Source organism: Apis florea, unplaced genomic scaffold (assembly GCF_048593485.1).
Source record: "Apis florea isolate Af1SG1 unplaced genomic scaffold, ASM4859348v1 contig_1789_pilon, whole genome shotgun sequence".
NCBI lineage: Eukaryota > Metazoa > Arthropoda > Insecta > Hymenoptera > Apidae > Apis > Apis florea.
Window position 1 is genome coordinate 1,417,776 of NW_028256481.1, and position 20,896 is coordinate 1,438,671.

A 20,896-nucleotide genomic window follows, 5' to 3' on the forward strand; every position below is an offset into this window, starting at 1 on the left:
ATGTTTTATACATATTGAAAATAAATGTAATTAAATTAAATATAATATAAAAAAGAAATATAGCAAAAAAGAAAAAGTAAATAAAGGAAATAATAAGAAATATTAGTTTCATCAAAGTTACTTAGTGTTCAAAATCAAATGAAAATCATAATCATACGTGCATTATGTTATCACCTACAAGATGAACATAAAAATGATTTTTTTCATTCTTATGTTCTAATCTATCTATCCAGCTATTTAGATTTTTTTCTTAACATAAAATTAAAAATTTGTTATCTTTAAAAAATTTTCATATTAAACTGCATCATCATTATTTGTCATATTATTTCCGATATGTATTCCAAACTTAAAATTCTATTATCAAAAAAAATTATTGAAATTAGAAATCGAATAACGATTCGAAAATTTTGTTTAGTATTATAAAATTACAAAAATTTTTACAACACTTTGTACATGATACAAGTTTCGTTACAATAAAAAATACAAACAGAAAAAGAAATACTACGTTTAAAAAAATAAGAAAATAGATTTAAAAAAAAAATGATCAGACTTACGAGTAATTAATGATAACCATCGGCTAGGATTGATTCCGGAAACAGGTCTTCCAGTCCACGTTAAACCTTCGAGGCATTCTCTCTTCAGTTGCCAGAAGTTCGAAAGCTTTCAGACATCTCGATCCACGGTACAGATCTTGATACACGTGTATAGATACATGTAGATGTGAGTGTATCAACAGAGAGAACAGGCACGTATCGAACTCTATAGCCACATAACTCACCTAGTCGACTGGTTAAGCGTCGAGTCGATACTGGAGATTTTCATTTCCGTCTTTGGTAACCTTTCCCCGTCATTAAGGGATCCAGAAAAATGGCCTTTTACCGGCCATGACTTGGGAAATGGAGTTTATCAACGAGAGAAATTCCTTTTTTTCCTTGATTGTGGATTAGTGGTAAATGGAGTAGTAAATTGAATACTTTGGGAAATAAATGGTGGTAACTAAACTTATTTAAAATAAAGTTAGACGGATTTATTATTTGAAATTTCAAAAAGATATTTATTATTATTATTATTATTTTTTTTTTTAATTCTTTGAAATTATATGATAAATTTTTTAAATTTAATTTAAAAAATTTTAATGTTACGATGATATGTATAAATTTAAATAAAAATGATTTTTATAAAATTTTATATAAATCTTTATATAAATTTGTATACAATTTTATATACAAATAATTCGATAATTAAATTTTATAGTGATTTAAATATATGAAAATTTAAACAAAATTAAATTTCATACAAATTTCAAACAATAAAATTTAATTCCATGGTATTTTAAATCAGATTGATTAATATTCAATTTTAATGTTGAAAATGCTTTTTTATTTTCAATAATTAAAATTTCTAGATTAAAATATCATTCAAAGAATGTCTTTAAATTTTCTTTTAAATATTTTTATGTTTCTAGCAATTTTTATTGTAATTTTATTTAAAAAGATTATTTTCTAAAAAAGGAGAATTATTTCGATAATTTATCAATTTATCAATTTTTCTCAGCAGTATATTCCTATTTATAAATCTTAATTAAAAATTTAACTAATAAATTATTCCTTTTAAATGTACCAAATCATTTCTTTATTAAAGATGTTATAACAAAAATTGAAATAAAAATAAAAGATTAAAAAAACTGATAAAATATACGTTAAAAAAAATATTTTACAAAATATTTCCAAATTCATCTATACATTGTTTGCTTTTATCGTTCGAGCGATTATTTAATCATTATGATATTATATAAATATATCATAAATTAAATAAAAGTTGGATTTTAATGCAAGAAAAAATAATCATGAAAATGCTATTTGAACATTAAAGAATTTAAATATTTTTCAATACAAAATTTATAAAATCTGATGCAAAAAATTTACAAAAATTTGTCTTCTTATTTTCTATCGATATTCTGCATTTTGTTTCATATTTAAAAATAATATTTTTGTTTTCAATTTATTTCTTAATTCAAAATTCAAATAATACTAAGAAACGTTCAAAAATATTTCCTTCTATTTTTTTTTTACATTTTGCATTCTTTTATTCTACTCTTTGAGTCTGCATAATATCCGGAATGTAACTTTATGCCATCGAATTTTATTTACAAAACTCCTCTGTGAAATATAAGATAGAAATGTGGAAGTTTGTGGAAAGCACGTCGACGTTCATAAGCCAAAGGATAGAACTATAAAGGAAAGAAGCAATAAAAATCTTATAAATTATAAGACACATGAAGATGCAAAGAATAAGAATCAGTTTCTCCTATATCATACCATTCGAGAAATAAAAAATTTTACTTATAAAAGAAAAATAATTTTTAATCTCTTATTTTTGTAATTTTGATTCTTTTTTTTTTTTAAGAATTTTAAAAATAAAAAAATTTTTAAGAGAGAATTTAATACATAATATCTAATAAAATTGAGATATATATATATATACAGGGTGGTCCATAATTCATGATATAAATAATAGTAAAAAAGATTATATGACTGTAAAATTTTACATCATTTTTTTTAAGGCTTCGTTTCCTAATAAATCAATTTTGAATAATTTTCAAATGCAAGTAACATTAACTAATTCTCGATTGGATACGAATTATCGACAAATGATTACTCTAAATAAATGAAAATAAGCACAAAATGTATAAAATTTATCATTGTTTTTGAAAAAATTAAAACATATATATAATCGTGAATTTTCAAATTCGATTCTCTTCAAAAACTAATTTTTGAAAAAAATATATTCTACATTTTTTTATTTCTCATTTTCACATTTAAAACAATTTTCTATCAACAATCTATTCTACGAGAAATTAGCTAATTTTACTTACATTTGAAAAATCGTCAAACTTTTTGATTTGTTCGAAAACGAATTCTCCCGCATAATTCTGTTATTCTTGATTTTCGTCTTATTTCGAGCCATAAAACTCCCTCTGATCCTATTTGTAATATAAATTACAGGCCACCCTGTGTATAATAAAATATACTGGACGAGAAATTTTCCATCGCCTTTATTTTAATATTGATTTTTGTGCGTGATGCTGAAATGAAACTTCCCTTTATTTCCTTTCACCACACGCCGGTGAACAATTTTATCGCGATACCATTTTCAATTTCGAATCATTTACGTGGTTTACATTCCTCCGTTGCGCGACCAACGGTGTTCACCCTCGAATGAATTTCTCCTCCGCATATTTCAGTGAAATTTTCTGTTTGAAGTAATAATTGGAGGTTCCATCGAATTAAGTGGAACAGAAGAAACAGGGGACGATCGATGAACTTCCATTTTGGCACGGTCTAATGCTTACAATTTTTTATATTTTTCCAATGAAAAATACAAAAAAAAAATGATAATAATAATAATAATAAACGATAGAATAATCGATATGAAGAAAATTTTATTTCTTGGGAATAAAATGTTGGGAAAAATGTAAAAAAAGATTTAAATCATTCATGAAACGAATGAAATAATAATAATTTTAAATATTTATAGATATATTAATTGTTTTCTTTTAGTAAAGCAGTTTATATTATATTTGGATAAAGGAAAAAACTCGTTAGCAATATGTGAAATCTAAAAAATAGAAATCTTTCAAAAATAATTAAATTTTGAATATTTTTGGACGAAAAAAAAAAACATATTTAATCCAAAAATTGGCATTTGAGTTTAACAATCTAATTTCATGTTTAATACTAGATTAACCTAAAGATAACCTAAATCTAACTCAAATATAGCAGTGCCCACTTTTACGCTTGCAGTTTGGATCGAATTGAGAATACTTATCTGGGCAGGTGTCCATCACGAAATGAACTTTTGCGAGAAAGAAAATAAATGTGAATCAAATTTTATTCATTAGTTTATTTCATTCATTTGAAATTTATTTTTAGATTTCATTTCTAATAATTGATATCAAATTAATATAATTATTTGAAATGAAATAATAGAAATGTTTTTAGAATTCTGAAACAATTCCTTGAGATGGGACCAGTATTTATATATAATAACCTGATTTTATTCTTCATACCAAAATTACTTCAAATTTAATCTAAATCTAGCCCAAATATTTAAAAAATTTATTTCACATGTATCATAACCTAATTCAATAATATGAAATAAATGAAATACTTTTTTATCTATAATAACCTGATTTTATATTTAATACAAAATTTAATGTAGATATTTGAAAAATCCAGGAACAAAATATTTTTGTTGCTCTGAAATAACACCTACAAATATATTCTATTCCATATTTGATACTCATTAAACTACTAATTTAAATCTAGCTCAAAAGTTTCAAGAAAATTAAATTTCATACGTGCCAATCTAATATAATGATTCAAAACGAAATAAACCAAATATATTTGATATTTCAAAACTTCTTTGCAATTTATAATATTTATAATAATCTATAATAACTATACAAAATAAACGATTAAATTTCATATGTATCAATCTAGTAATTAGCTGAAATGAATTATTTTCTGAAAATAATTTTTTCAAAAGATTTAAAATTTAAATCTAGTCCAAACTTTTGAACAAATTAAGATTTCACGAGTGCCAATTTAATCGATTTAACATGAAAATGATTTCAGAATTCCGAATCATCTTTTACAAAATTAACCTAATTTAACGCAAGTTTCACATGTATCTAATATAATGATTCATAACCAAATACCTTCCAAAACAATTCCTTCAGAAAGGATTGAAACACCAAACTAATTTAAACTTAACCTAGCTCAAACATTTGAAGGTACTAAATTTCATACGTGCCAATCTAATACAGTGATTCAAAATGAAACGAAATGCTTTTGAAGAAAACTAATAAAACGAAAATATATCTTTTCCAAAACAATACGTTTAAAGAAACCCAAATCTTTTTTATACATACCATATCATACTACAATGATTCGAAAACTTCTTGCTATGAATGCACTCACAACAATTTAACTCTATACTTGGTATCAAAAAATTCTAATCTAAATTCACCAAACGTATCAAATCTAATATTATGATTCGAAATAAAATACTTTGAATTCATTGCAAACCTAACCTAACTTTTCTAAGTCTAAATTTTACACGCACCAATCTAATACAACGATTCAAAACGAATTACTGTCGAGATTCCGAAACGAATCTTCCAGAAGAATCTGAAACAGTGCGTCGACACTTCTCTTTCTCCTTTCGTTTCTCGTAACCACAAGTTGATCCGTCGACGATCCACGGAATACAGCGCCATTCCCGGCGGAGTGTCGAGTGAGCGCGGTCGCGGCTAACAGAGAGGATTAAAAGTACGTTGAAGTGTCTTCTCCCTATCCTTGCAGGGCCACGATTCGAAATACAGCGGTTGTAATGAAGCTTATTCCCGTGCTCGTGCCACGCCGCGGAAAGCGGCTTAGCTTTTAATTGCTATAAACCAGTCCGGCATAATTTCGCCGTCTCTCAGGCTTGCCCTCGTAACTCAGACTTCGGCTAACTTCACCGGATACTCGCGCGGATTTTAATGGAAGAGGCCTGCGATTCTCTCTTTCCAAGAATTATTTCGCGATTTCTTTTCCAAAAGAAGAAAGTATTTTTCCTTTTTTTTTTTTTTTTTAATTTGTGATTTCTAATAAAAGTTATTTTTTATTAATGATACCTAATTAAAATTTAGAAATGATTATTTTCATTGATTTTAGACATTTTTGTTTGGTAATTTTCAATGATGTTTTTATCATATGTGGTAAATAATTTTGGATGAAGAAATTTGAGTTAGATGAATCGAAGAAAATTTTCGATTCGCAAAAATTTTTAATTTATTCGTTCTTATATATGGTGAGGTTAAGTTAAATAGTGAGGTTAGAAGAGTTATTTACAGTGAAGGATAGTTAATCATATCCATACATAATACAAAACACAATTATACATTTTATTATTTTAATTCCAATCATTTATATAGTAGATGTAGATATTTATATATTATAAAATAATATTTACCTTTATCGCTTGGAATATTTCGTTTGAGAGGAAATGCATTTTATATATTATTAATTTTAAATTAAAATATCTCTTTTAATTAATACTTTTTCGACAAGAAAAATTCTAAATTAAAAATTATACAATTTCATTTAAAAATTAGAATTTTCGTACGATCTCTATATCTTCGCAATCATTTATAAAAAAAAAGAGAAAACAACATTTACCCAAAATATTTTTTAATGTTATCAAAAATAAGAAAGGTATTCCATAAGATTAAAGTATTCGGATAAACGTATTATAAACTCGAATAAACCTTTTTGCAAACAAGTTTAAAACCCATTATAACTAATGCTCGAACATGAATATTGTAACCTCAACTTGGATCTAAGGGTAAATATTTGCGAATCGCAAATATAAACGAAAATAACAATCGAACAACATCACCTTGATTGTAATCCTCCACCTTTTGTTTATTCCTCTTTGAACTGAACGAGAAGTGCACGGAATTATCCGTGAAACTTGGCTGAAAATTACCAAGGTATGATCCTCCGCCGCTTTGCAATCGATAATTGTCGACAACGCAAAGTTGGCGAGAGACAGTTTCCGAACGGCGCAATTTTCCAACGGACGTGAAAATTGGGAGCTCGAGGCTCGAAGCGTCTTTATCTTGTCTTTGCCGAGTTTCCGTGACTTATCTCGTTGTCTCGACATAGTTTCGATGCAGGTCGAAGGCTCGAGTCTGCGATGATAATCGTAAAGAACGAAGATATACTATCTGCGAAATATCCGTGAAACCACCTGACTTACTTTCACTTTTTTATGTAGTGGATGCTGTGCAAGGCGTTATGTTATTTTTATACGATATATTGTATAATTATATTTAATATTTATATCCGTGAAATATCAATAAAATCTTTTACTTTTTGTGTAGTGGAAATTCTGTAATATTATATTTGTATTGTATAATATGTAATAATATGTATAATAATATTTAATATTTATAATGTGCATGGCATTATGTTATTTTTATACAATATATTGTTATATTTAATATTTATAATGTGCACGAAGTTATGTTATTTTTATATAATATATTGTATAATTATATTTAATATTTATATCTGTGAAATCCATGAAATCTTTTACTTTTTGTGTAATGGAAATTCTGTAATATCGTATTATATTTGTATTGTATAATATTGTAATAATGTATAATAATATTTAATATTTACAATAGCTAAAAAAGAATATGTCATTTATATACAAATTTATATACAAAAAATTATTTTCTTATTTAATGAGATAAATAATGAAATGTAATATTATAAAAATGAATATATAATTGTTTATATAGCCATTATTATATACATATGTATATTTTTGGCATTACGTTATTTTATTTTTTTTTGTCATTTTTTTTATAAATTGATTTCTAAATTTATTTTATTATTATATTGAACAATTCGATAGAAAAAAATTAATATATTTAACTAATAATTGATTCATTATAAGAATATAAATATATTTTATTTTATAAAATATTTTAAATAAATTATATATTCCATTTTTCAAACGATATTACATAAAATATAATTTATAGAATTTTATAATATTTACAGTATTAATAAACGTTCTTGCAAGTTAAATCTTCGATACGTATTTCTTCTTCTTAAATATTAGCATAATTCAGATTACTACTATGTATAATAGGATCACGTCTTTTGATACGTTTCAATTACACGAGAAACTGTAATAACCTAATAATCTTTATAAAAGTTACCTTACATTGTCGTTTAATTCTCAAAAGAGATGATCAGATTTTATTAAAAAATTTTTAAAGGATATATATTTATAATATCAGAAATTTAATTTAATTGAAAAAATATTTTGTAATTATTAGCAAAATTTGCTGCATTATAACCATTTTTTTAATATCAATTATTCTTCCAATACTTGATTTTACACTTAATCGATATTCAATCCACGATTATCGATATCCTGGAAAGTATCAGAGCGCTGCTCAGAATAAGAAATCCATTCTGGAAACTTTTAATTCGATATAGTATTTGATACTTGTCAAAATAATTGAATAAATCTCGATACTGGCGGAAACTGACGGACTGTTTGTCGATATTTAGTACGTATAATTTGAAATTCGCACACGTCTGGCTAATGGAATTTCAATCGGATACGTCTCCTCTACCAGATTTATTCCAATGATAGAATTTAACGTGTTTAAATATACATAAAATCGAATCTCATTACTCAGAAAAATAGAAAAAAGTAAATCCTCGGCATATAATATTTTATCGATACATGTATGTATGTTATGGAATGCAAATTTAAATTATTTTTAATATCTTTTCATCTTGTGAAATTCAAATATGATTTGATAATTGTAATGCTTTAATGATTCTCTCGATCGTTCTTCTGCATATACTAAAAAAAAAAAAAAAAAAAGAAAAAACAAATTAACCAAATAAAATAAAATTTATTTTTATTTTTACGAAAATAAGGTTCTGTTCTCTTTAAAATGTTGTATCTTTTGTTTGTCAAAATATATTGTAATATTTGAAATTTTAGATATTTTTATCTTTCAAAGTTTAATTCATTTGTGTTAACAACGAAACAAAGAAAATGATTTTAATTTCAAATTTCTTGGATGCTCATTTCATAACAATTTATCAAGATTAATATAGAAAATTAGGAATCTTATTACGGAAAAAAATGTAAGAAACCATATTAAAATTCGAAATCATCACTGAATATTCGTTTTATCGTATAAACCTGTTATTTATTCGTTGAACTAGAAATGAACACTTTATTAAACTAAATACACAATTTTAAATAAAAAAAAATTGATTTATAAAGATATACATGTTAAATGAAAAGGAGAAAATGTGACATCAAACTATTTACTGTCAGTAAAAATAGAATGCAAGAATTTCCTTCCACAAGAGGATAATACAAAATATCACTTAATACGTAAATATTAATTGAAATAAGACAACCAAGTATCTTTTTGCAATACTATTTTTGCGTACTATTCCCCTCGTATCGCTATTAATTAATCTCGGTAAATAGAAGCAATCAGTGACCGTCGATTCTCACAATCGCAATGTCCGTTCATTTAAACGTCGAAACGCGTCGAATGGATGTTCCGCGAAACGAAATCGATTTCATAGAATCAGCGTCGCTCATAAAATTACTCGGCAAGTTCTCATTAAACTCATCGCCCGTTTTCATCGAAGAAAATCTCGTTTTTACGTCTGGCACAGTATCCAGGTCTAATTAAATCCTCGTTCTACCGAGGATGAAAAGTAAAAATATTAAAAAAAGAAAGAAAAGAAAAAAAGAAAGGAAGAAGGAAAGAAAGAAAAAGAAAGGAGAAAGAGAAAATCGTTCGATTCGCGAACGTTTGACGGTTCTTGTTTTGTACGCGAGAAATAAGCTTTTCTAATGTATTAAGATTGTGGACAGTTTGTTGATGTGATTCGTGGAATAATTTTGGAATATTCTAAATAAACGTAAATGTAAAAATGTAGAATACGAAATTTGAATGGAATATATAGTTGGTTTCAAAAATATCCAGTCATATTAAATATAAGATATATTTATCAAAAATTAATATATTTTTATGAAACACCTTTAAAAGATTCTAAATATTTAATAAATATAAAAATTGGTACACAAAATTGATATACAAAAAATATAAAATATGAAATTTGAATGAGATTTGGTTTCAAAAATATCCAGCCATATTGGATATAAGATACATTTATAAAAAATAATATAGAGTATTGATATATTGGTGGGACACCTTTAAAAGATTCTAAATATCTAACCAAATATAAAACTTGATACACAAAATTGGTATAAAATATAAAATATAAAATTTGAATGGAATGATGATTGTAATTGATTTCAAAAGTATATAAGATATATTTATCAAAAATTAGTATATATTTATGAAACACCTTTAAAAGATTCTAAATATTTAATAAATATAAAAATTGGTACACAAAATTGATATACAAAAAATATAAAATATGAAATTTGAATGAGATTTGGTTTCAAAAATATCCAGCCATATTGGATATAAGATACATTTATAAAAAATAATATAGAGTATTGATATATTGGTGGGACACCTTTAAAAGATTCTAAATATCTAACCAAATATAAAACTTGATACACAAAATTGGTATAAAATATAAAATATAAAATTTGAAAGGAATGATGATTGTAATTGATTTCAAAAGTATATAAGATATATTTATCAAAAATTAGTATATATTTATGAAACACCTTTAAAAGATTCTAAATATTTAATAAATATAAAAGTTGGTACACAAAATTGATATACAAAAAATATAAAATATGAAATTTGAATGAGATTTGGTTTCAAAAATATCCAGCCATATTGGATATAAGATACATTTATAAAAAATAATATAGAGTATTGATATATTGGTGGGACACCTTTAAAAGATTCTAAATATCTAACCAAATATAAAACTTGATACACAAAATTGATATAAAATATAAAATATAAAATTTGAATGGAATGATGATTGTAATTGATTTCAAAAGTATATAAGATATATTTATCAAAAATTAGTATATATTTATGAAACATCTTTAAAAGATTCTAAATATTTAATAAATATAAAAGTTGGTACACAAAATTGATATACAAGAAATATAAAATATGAAATTTGAATGAGATTTGGTTTCAAAAATATCCAGCCATATTGGATATAAGATACATTTATAAAAAATAATATAGAGTATTGATATATTGGTGGGACACCTTTAAAAGATTCTAAATATCTAACCAAATATAAAACTTGATACACAAAATTGGTATAAAATATAAAATATGAAATTTGAATGGAATGATGATTGTAATTGATTTCAAAAGTATCCAGTCACATTGAATACATTTATGAAATATAATGCATATAAGGCTGATAACATAATATATATACAGAACATGTTTAAAGATTCTGGAAATGAAAAGAAATATAAAAATACAAACGTAATTAAGGCTTATTAAGTTATAAGTGAAGCTCGTTAAATGAAGTGAAATAAAAATAGACTACAATGTCAATGTAACAGAGACAAAACGATCTTTATTTATCGCTTTATTAATGCAAACTTAAATTTTTATATATCTCTATATAAAAGTAGTAAGTAAATTCTCTGAGGATGTAATATTTTTAATAATTTCAATTCCTAATGAGATATTTCACGGTTATAAAAATAAAACATCTTGTATGTAGAATATTATCTTCTTAACTGGCTAGAATTGTGCTTAACTGATCATTATTATCTTATTATCTCTATTTCACACAACAAAACATATTTCACACCAAGAATTCTTAGAATTCTTCTCTATAGATTTATCTAAACTCTTTCTTTCTTAACTGAAGTTTGGAGTTAATAAATGACTGTTGCTATCTTCGTTTCATCTATCTATCTATCTATCTCTTTCATATCCAGACTGAATTCTTAGTAATCCTCTTCTGTTAAGTGGTTAGATGTAAGTGGTGAAATGTTTGTTTAATTGAGATGTTGGGCTGGAATGGATATAGCTCTTATGTGTGCGAGAGAGAGAACAAAGAAGACTTATGTGTCTGTGCCTTTAATTATAAATACTGTATAGTTGTAATAAAATGTTTAGATTTGGATTAACATATTTATGAAATATATATAGTTTTATTTGTTATATTTATCAAATTTTAAGTCAAAATTGATAAAGAACAGATTGACTATTAATTTAAGATTAGATTATAATACATTTATTTTAAAAATAAATTATAATAAATTAAAGATTTATATTCAATTATTTTTATTTCTTAATAATTTCGATTATTTGTCTCGTTTTTTGACAAATTTGATTAACTATATTTAATATTAATTCAAAGTTTAATTCAGAACTAATATACAAAAAATCATAGAAATTTTTATACAAAATATTAGCATTATCTATTATTGTATTACAATTATTAATCAAAATAACATTCTATCAATGGTATAATAAATTTACAATTTATTTTTAATTTCATTTTTTATACAATAAATTTTTCAAAAATTACTTCACAAAATTCTCTACATTTTCTTAACAATGTACAAAATTATAACATAAGAATTTGTAAATTATACATTTCCAATTTTCTTCTTCTTCTTTTTTGATTACTGAAGATTAGAAGGATTAAACATAAAAAATTTACATATTTTCCATTATTGTATCATTACTTACCACTCATGGCACACAATTTACAATTTACTTCTAATTCATCAAAATCTATACATCCACATGAAAAATCATACAAATTATATACATTTCCAATTTTTCTCTTCCTACTTTTTAATACTTTCTTCTACCTCTATTTTGATATTCCATCAATAATACAATTTATTCCCAATCTCACTTCCACCAAAAAATAATCGAAATAAATTCGTCGAAAATTAAATAAAAAATTATATATCACAAACATTCGTGAACACAATTCTTCAACACCTTCTTTCTAATGCGTATCTAAAAAATTACACGAATCAAAATCGAAACCCAATTCGATTCTCAACGATACGAAATTATTTTTACCAATCCATTTTCTCCCATCTTGCACAAAGGGAAACGCCACGGACCGCAAGCTCGTCACAAAGGCAACAAGAGAACCACCGATCGCACCACCTCCCTATTTATTTCCAGCTATTTCTCCGCGTGGTCAGCCACGAATCCGCTCGCGACGAGTTTAATACGATCACGACGACGGAACTATAACGCACAATCCAGTAGGGGTATTGGCCACGAGGCAATGGTGCATGCGGCAAGCCTGACACATATCAATCAGCCGATGGAATCCTCGGCCGCACTCCGACAAACCTCCTCTTCTCTCTCTCTCTCTCTCCATTCTATCATCGGTATTCGCCCTCTGTTCCTTTCTCGCAGTGTGAACGCATCCCTCTGTCCCAGGTATCGAGTATGACACGGTGGTGGTCGCTTGCATATCGAGTATAGGCTGTCTTCGGCTTGGAATTTCAATGCTAATCAGCTGTGATGTCTGATTGAATGGCGTGGTCCTTGAACGGATAGCCGCGGGCTATGAAGACGTGACGTGGGGGTCTGTTAAGCACTGTGTACCCTAAGCTGCGAGTGGTTTACCTTCGTGATAGCTGGATCGTGATCTGACGTTGAATGTCTGAAGCGTATCCTTCGTTTCTTTTGCGATTGGATAGAAAATATAAAGTTCCCGTTTGATCGTGATATTTGATATTATAGATAGTTGAATATACCTGCGTTTTTTGGTTATTAAGTAAATGTGGAGATGCGTTGGATAAGGGAATAAACGTATTAATATCGTAAGGAGAGTAAAGAATTTAATTATGTTGGATTTTCTGATGAAAGATTTTTGCTTGAAGGGAATGAGTTAAGATGGATGTTAAGAATTGTGCCTATAATTTATGAATTTTTAATCAGATAGAGATAGATTTTGATAAGATGTCGTGAGGAGAAATAAAGAATTTTATTTTATTGTTAAATATTGAATATATGAATTAAAAATATAAATATATTATATCGCAAGGGCAATGAAGAATTTAGAATGCATATGATCTATGAAAAAGATATATATATAAAATATTGTGATACAACATGCTCTTGAGACATCAATAATAAACGACATATGATGTACTTCACATGTTGAATTTGATTTTAAATGGGAAAAGGATATATAATTTTTTTATCAAAAAAGGAATACATACAATAAACGTGAATACATACAAATAAGGAGATTAATATATTTCATTTTTAGAATATTTTGCATACTTTTCGCTATAAAGTCACGTGATTTTCTATCTTTATTCTTTGCTCAAGGTTTAGATGTGATTAAAAGATTTTTTCAAATTCTTTATTCCTTTTTATTGATTCAAAAGGAATCTAAACTTCTTTAAATTTTAACTTATGAATACAATAATAAAGCACAAAAATGATATAAAAATTTATTTTATTATAATCTAAATTAATGAAGATCAAGAAACAAAAGAAGATTATCGAATTTGGAAATTTATGGATTAGAGAGACTTTTAATTTATGGAGAATGAAAAGATGAATGTATGTGTGAAAAGTGAAATATATAAAATATTAAATTAAATTTGTTATTATAATTGAAAGCGACAATTGTTTATATTCATTCTCATCATCGTTTTAAAAGATGTCAGATTGTCTTGATTGAATAGTCTGAAAAATTAATCGTTTATTTTAAACGATTTGATTTAAAAATATATCGTGATAAAAGTTTTTATTTCATATCAAAGTTTATTAAAATACATTAAATGGGTTTAGGAAAAAATTTGATCTTTTCTTTTTTTATTGACAAAGGATACTTTTATTATTTCGAATGTGACTTGTGTAAACGTCGAGTAATTCAAGAAATTCAATTCTTTTTAACCATTTAGTTGTAATACGTTGTTTCTATTAAAGCTACAATGGAATTTCTGTTATGCACCTCTGCTATTCAAATATAATGTTATCTGAATAAGCTACAGTGTTATACACCAACTGTTTTGTTTGAAACTAAATCTTGTTTTACAGATATTTGAATCGTTATAAGCGTAATTCGAAGCATAATAATACATATAATCATATATTCTTGAAAAGATAAAAGTTGCGAGCAAAATAAAATTATTTTTATTTAAAGAATTGAAAGTAATTAAAGTAAAAGTAATTTTGAACAAAATTCGTCAAATTGTTCTATTTATTTGATCTTGTAAACTAGATAGATTTTACATAGGTTCACGTGCAATTTATATTTTATGTATTATATTTTATTATATAGATGTATATTTGCGCATAACAGAATTATGAAAATCGAAAATCAACTAAAAGCTAAGATTATAATTGTAATGAAAAAAAAAAAATAATACAATTTTATATAAGTATTTTAAATTCACGTAATAAAATTATTTTTATTTTATGTAAAGTTAAAATATTTATATATTTGTATTTCAAAAAAATTTATATTTCACACAAATATAACACAAATTCGTTAAAAATTTTATCAATCAATTTTTTATCAATTGTGTCAAAAATTCAAGTTCATAATTAGGATAATAGCAATTTTCCTAATTATAATCATGGTTATTTGCGTTGCAATTGTCAGAGCAAAATGGTTTAATACACTTTACTGGTACACCAGCTATGGAATACAACATTCAACCGCGCCTCCATAATCCTGGTCGAGTGTTGGCTGTCCTCAAATTGAAATTTCAATACTAATCAGCTGTGGCGGTTGATAGGCTGAATGATATGGTCGTTTTCGGATTATTGATGACGTGGTCACATCTATGATGCTATAATGGAAAATTGAATTTCATGATATTAGATATATCCCATACTGTAACGAAATAGAAAAGAAATTTTCAAAAAAATTATTTTTGATATTCTACAATACCTTGTAGAATATAAAATATAAGAATTAGTCCTGTATTTTGTATTAACACAATATTCTGTTTGGAATTTTTAATCGTTAATTTTACATTGATTAAAAAATTACGTTTGCATAAATTCACTTTATTTTTTTTTTTTATTTTTTAAGAAAACAAGATTCAACAAGAAGATCTGTGATACTTAATCAATTTTATATATAAATTATTATAATTATTATAATTTCTATCTCAATAAAATTGTATTGATTTTGCCAAAAACATTTACATGTTCTCAATAATTATAAAACGAAAACTATAAAATCCACAATTTTTTTCACTGACTTTATTTTTTATTTTCAAATTGAAGAATTTTTGAAATTATAAATAGAATAATACGATATTTTACTTGAAATTTTTTTACTTATTTGAAATTTTTAAAAAAATTCATAGAGTGTCTTTGTTTAAAATTATAAATCGTAATTAAAGTTATTAACGAAAGAATTATAAAATGATATTATTTGGGAAAGAAAATTCGTGAAAAAAAAAATGAAGAAAAGAAACGTTAATATATTATAAATATAACGATATAAAATTATATATTCTATGTTTTAAAATATATTACATTAAACTTCACTTATTTTTTGTTTCAGAATAATTTTTTTTGATAAATTTATTTAAGAATAATAGAATATCGATATCAATTCTTCGAATAATCAGTAAGAAAATCGAATTTATCGATATGAGATATCTAAAAAATTCACAGAAATAACTAAAAATTAATTTTAATACAAATTTTCATTACAATAAAAAACATATACTTAATATGTATAAAAAAATATATTTATAAAATATAAATATTGTTAAATATTCTATCATAATACATATCTATTTTACCTTTCGGTCATTCGAATAACTAACTTCGAATAATTGGTTATTCGAATAATTAAACTTTAAATAATTAATCATTCGAATAACTAAACTTTAAATAATTGGTCATTCGAATAACTTCGAATAATGGTAATTCGAATAAATAAACTTTGAATAATGGTCATTCGAATAACTTCGAATAATGGTAATTCGAATAATCAAATTCGAATAATTAGAGATATCTAAAAATCACAGAAATAACTAAAAATTAATTTTAATACAAATTTTCATTACAATAAAAAACATATACTTAATATGTATAAAAAAATATATTTATAAAATATAAATATTGTTAAATATTCTATCATAATACATATCTATTTTACCTTTCGGTCATTCGAATAACTAACTTCGAATAATTGGTTATTCGAATAATTAAACTTTAAATAATTAATCATTCGAATAACTAAACTTTAAATAATTGGTCATTCGAATAACTTCGAATAATGGTAATTCGAATAAATAAACTTTGAATAATGGTCATTCGAATAACTTCGAATAATGGTAATTCGAATAATCAAATTCGAATAATAGATCATTCGAATAATCAACAATAATTAATTTCGAATAATTGGTCATTCGAAAATTATCAATTCTTCTAGATAACGTCATTTAATTTCATCAACAATCCAATCAAATCAGAACAAAAAAGGTTAAATATTCATATAACTAAACTTCGAATAATTTCGAATAATCGAATCAAACTTTTAACGATCGACGTTCAATTTATATAAATTCTTCTAGGCAGCATCGTTTAATTTTATCAACAAGAAATATAGCAAATAGTCAGGAAAGAAGAGATTAAGTATTATTTATTCCTTTCATTCCCTTTCCTCCCGTACTTCCCCTGTATAAAATTATACTATCTTCTGGCAAAATCCTCCTTTGTCAGATCGATCGTGGACGCACCTTGGCCAGGTCAGTAATCTATCTGAGCGATTGTGATAGTCTATCCGTAGCTACGAACCCATCCTCGAGAACTGGAATTTCAGTGCTGATCAATTACCACGAGCCGTTACCTAATTGCCAATCCCTGAGAGTGGCTTTTAGCCTACTAACGTAACATTTCCTTTGACAAACGAATATTTATCTCCCCGGTCAGGGCCGATTAAAATATAACATAAGTGCTCCCCAAGTGAATTTTATTTATCATTACAAGATTGATTTCTTTCAAATATCCTTCTCTCGAATGGAATGGCTTTCCTCGCGATAAAGCTTTGCTGCTTTTGTTTGAGCAGAAGGTTAATAGGATTTTTATTATAATTTAGATGGAGATATTTTCAAGGAAGGAATTTCTTTCTTTAATGGAAAAAGTTTTGTCAGTCAAGATTTATTTGCATATATACCTTTGTCCATAAACATTAGAATAATAATGTTTTCTGATCTTTTTCAACAATGACTTTGTTTGTGCATCTATGAATATACGTTCGAAGTGATTAATTATTTGAAATTGTCGAATGAAATAACGATTGAACGATTTGAAATGGTATTTATGAAATGTATAAATTCACATATGCTAATTATGGTATTTGGAAACAACGTGTTTGATTTCATATCATACTTTCTGTGTTGTACGATGTTATATTAGTTTGATGATTAATCTCTTGATTTTGCCAAATTTAAAATAAAGAAACAACGGAATAATTTTTCTTATATTTTTTGAATACTAATATTAAAATCACAATTATTTCTTATTATTTCAATTTCAAATGATTCCAAATGAGAATATATATATATTGATCCGATAAAATCTAAGAATAATCACATAATATAAAGAGGGGATATTTCGAATGAAAGAAAGGAGAAATATTGATTCTCAGAAATACTTATATTTTTTTTTCTTGTACGTAAATAAAATAAGTACTGTAAAAATTATAATTATTAAAATTTGTTTCTTCATAACATTTTCTTCTCTTATGAAAGAAACTTTTGAAAAATGTATTACATTCCTACTCGTTATGTTATACAAATTTTCGAAACATTGAAATTGACATTTTAAAAATGCGTAAATTTTAGTAGCATGTCAATATTGGATAGAAATTCTAGTGAAAAATACATTTTGAAAATATCACCCTCTCAAATGGTGTCACCTGTGTTCTCGCAGCATTGTACGTCAGGATAGGAAATTTGGGTTACAGGGGAGCTAAGTGACATTTATTATTAAGCGATGTTCCATCTTGCCTGCGTACCTAGTATGGCGCTAGTATTTCTCCTCTCGAAAACGCAAAGTGGATGTGTCCAAGTAGCTTGAAGAAACTATCCGAACTGTATGAGAATGAGCTTGGTTTAAGTATTCAAACCAAGAATAGAATATCATGAATATCGAAATAGTTTGATCGTTCTGACGGGTTTCGAGAAATCTAATCCCTTTTAAATTGAATGATTCGAGCAGTTTAAACTTCGAACTTGTCGAATCTATTTAAATCGAATCAATAATTCGAAATTTCTTGATATTATTCGCTTGCGTTTCCACTTATTTTATTCGTTCGTCATTTTTCAATTATATCGTAATAACTTTTGTTTTTTTTTTTTTTATTATTCTTCCACTTAACATCTTTTATTCCTTTATATTAGAATTGTATTATGGTAATAATATAATTTTAATTGACATGGTTTTTATTAAAGCATTTAGAAGAATATCTTTTGGGGGGGGGGGGGTTGTACATTGCAGAATTTTCATTGAATGATAAATGTAAAAAAAACAAAATAATAAAAATTTATAGTTAAAAAAAGATAATTAAATATAATCAAAAATTGCTCAACCCTTTAATCAACTAATCAATGGAAAAGAAGGTGTTAATTTCTAGAATGAAAGAATGTATTATTGTGCTATTATATTATGTTATATAGAAAATTTTATTTCTGTTAAATTGTTTTATATTCATTTTTTTTTAATAATAATAATAATAATAATAATAAAAATGTTATTATAAAATTACTCATTTAAATTTGTAGAACATAAGTACAATACTTGAAGATTTTTACATTTTAAATCTCACATAAATGCACTTATCAATTACTTTTTGTCATGGCTATCAATCGTGTTTCACTTTCAAGAGAAAAATTTTTTTTAAAATTTATTAATTTTGTAAATTTCAACAGATATAAAACATCACAACGTTTTATTTAACAATAATAATATTTTCAAAAAATGAAATTGAAGAATGAAATATACCAATTTTTATTATCTTTAAAAGATAATTGTTTTTATATAAAAAAATTTTTACAAAATACCTAATTTCCCAAATTCCAACAATGGATTTTTATTTAAAAATAATAACAAAAACTGTTTATCACGATCATCTTTTATCAAAAATCTCTTCAAAATATTTAATTTACATACAACTACCATATTCAACCAAAAAATGGTAACACTTTCGAGAAACGAAATAAAAAGGAAAAAAAAAAAAAGAAAAGGAGAATTATCAATTTTGATTTGCCAAATCCTCTCGAAGCACGATTTGAACGATCGAGTAAATCGGGAAAGGACAAGTATTGAATTTCAAATACTTGAATATTCCAAGTATTCGAATAGCATCGAACCAAAAGCCATTCCATGGCATGATACCATTAAATCCTGGCTGGTTATGTTCTTGTCTGGTGTTCAATTATACAAGAGAGAAACACTTGGCCCCGATATCTCTATTGGACAGGTTTCTGCGTGCACTCTAAAGTGAATAAATTCCACAACCGTGGATCTCGATACTCGGCGAATCTTGTTAATTGCAATGGATGAATTCATTATGCCGGACGTTTCATCTCTCGTTTAGAAATAAAGCGTTTAAAGCGTGATCCGATGAGCGTCGTTCAAACTTTCATGGTGCTCTGTGAATTTGTTAAAATACGAGCAAGCTGCTTCCTCGAATGCTTCGCGTATTTTCGAAAGAGTCCTCGGATTGTGTGACTTTCGATTTCTGCGTTTCATCCATCCGGAATACAATGTACGTGAAGCAAAAAAAAAAAAAAAAAAAAAAAAAGAAATTGTTTTGCAGTGCGTTAAAGGAGAATAAATTTTGAACTGTTGTTTAAATTTCAGAGAGGAATAAATTTTTTTATCAAAAAAATTCCAACTCTTTGTAACTGCAAAATGAAAAACAATTTTATACAACAATGCTTTTATGAAAGTCTATTCGATATTTGACATTGTTTTCGATCGAGTAAAATTTTTAAACAATGTTTGGGATGTTTTAAAAATTATTTTTTATTATTAGATAGTTTTAATTAATTGATTTATTTAAATGATTTTATCGGTTTTTCTTTAATTCTTTAATTGCTGTTTATTAATTTTATGACTCACTTTTTGATCGCTTGTCAAGTTATAAAAGTATTTCAATACTTTTGTTCGACAAAATAAATTTGTTATATATTTGAACATTTTCAGAGATAACTATACCAATTGATCGCAGTCAAAAGTCGCGATATATGTTTATATTGATTATTTGATTTTACAATTTTGCATATTTGGTACGTAAAACGATATAATTTAATATTTTTTTCCACAAAATTTTATCCAAAGGTTCCATTAATATAAATGATA

General features: G+C 25.5%; 1 protein-coding gene and 1 long non-coding RNA gene across 7 annotated transcripts in view; one reads left to right on the forward strand and one right to left on the reverse strand.

The window, feature by feature from the left end:
- Positions 1-20,896, forward strand: part of mub (poly(rC)-binding protein mub) — a 373,736-nt gene that overhangs the window by 182,930 nt on the left and 169,910 nt on the right. The gene's annotated exons all lie outside the window — the stretch shown is intronic.
- LOC147658669 (uncharacterized) lies at positions 12,036-12,829 on the reverse strand. Its single transcript, XR_015292333.1, has 2 exons — positions 12,611-12,829; positions 12,036-12,544 (listed from the first exon to the last, which is right to left on the reverse strand). It is a non-coding gene; the product is annotated as an uncharacterized LOC147658669 (long non-coding RNA).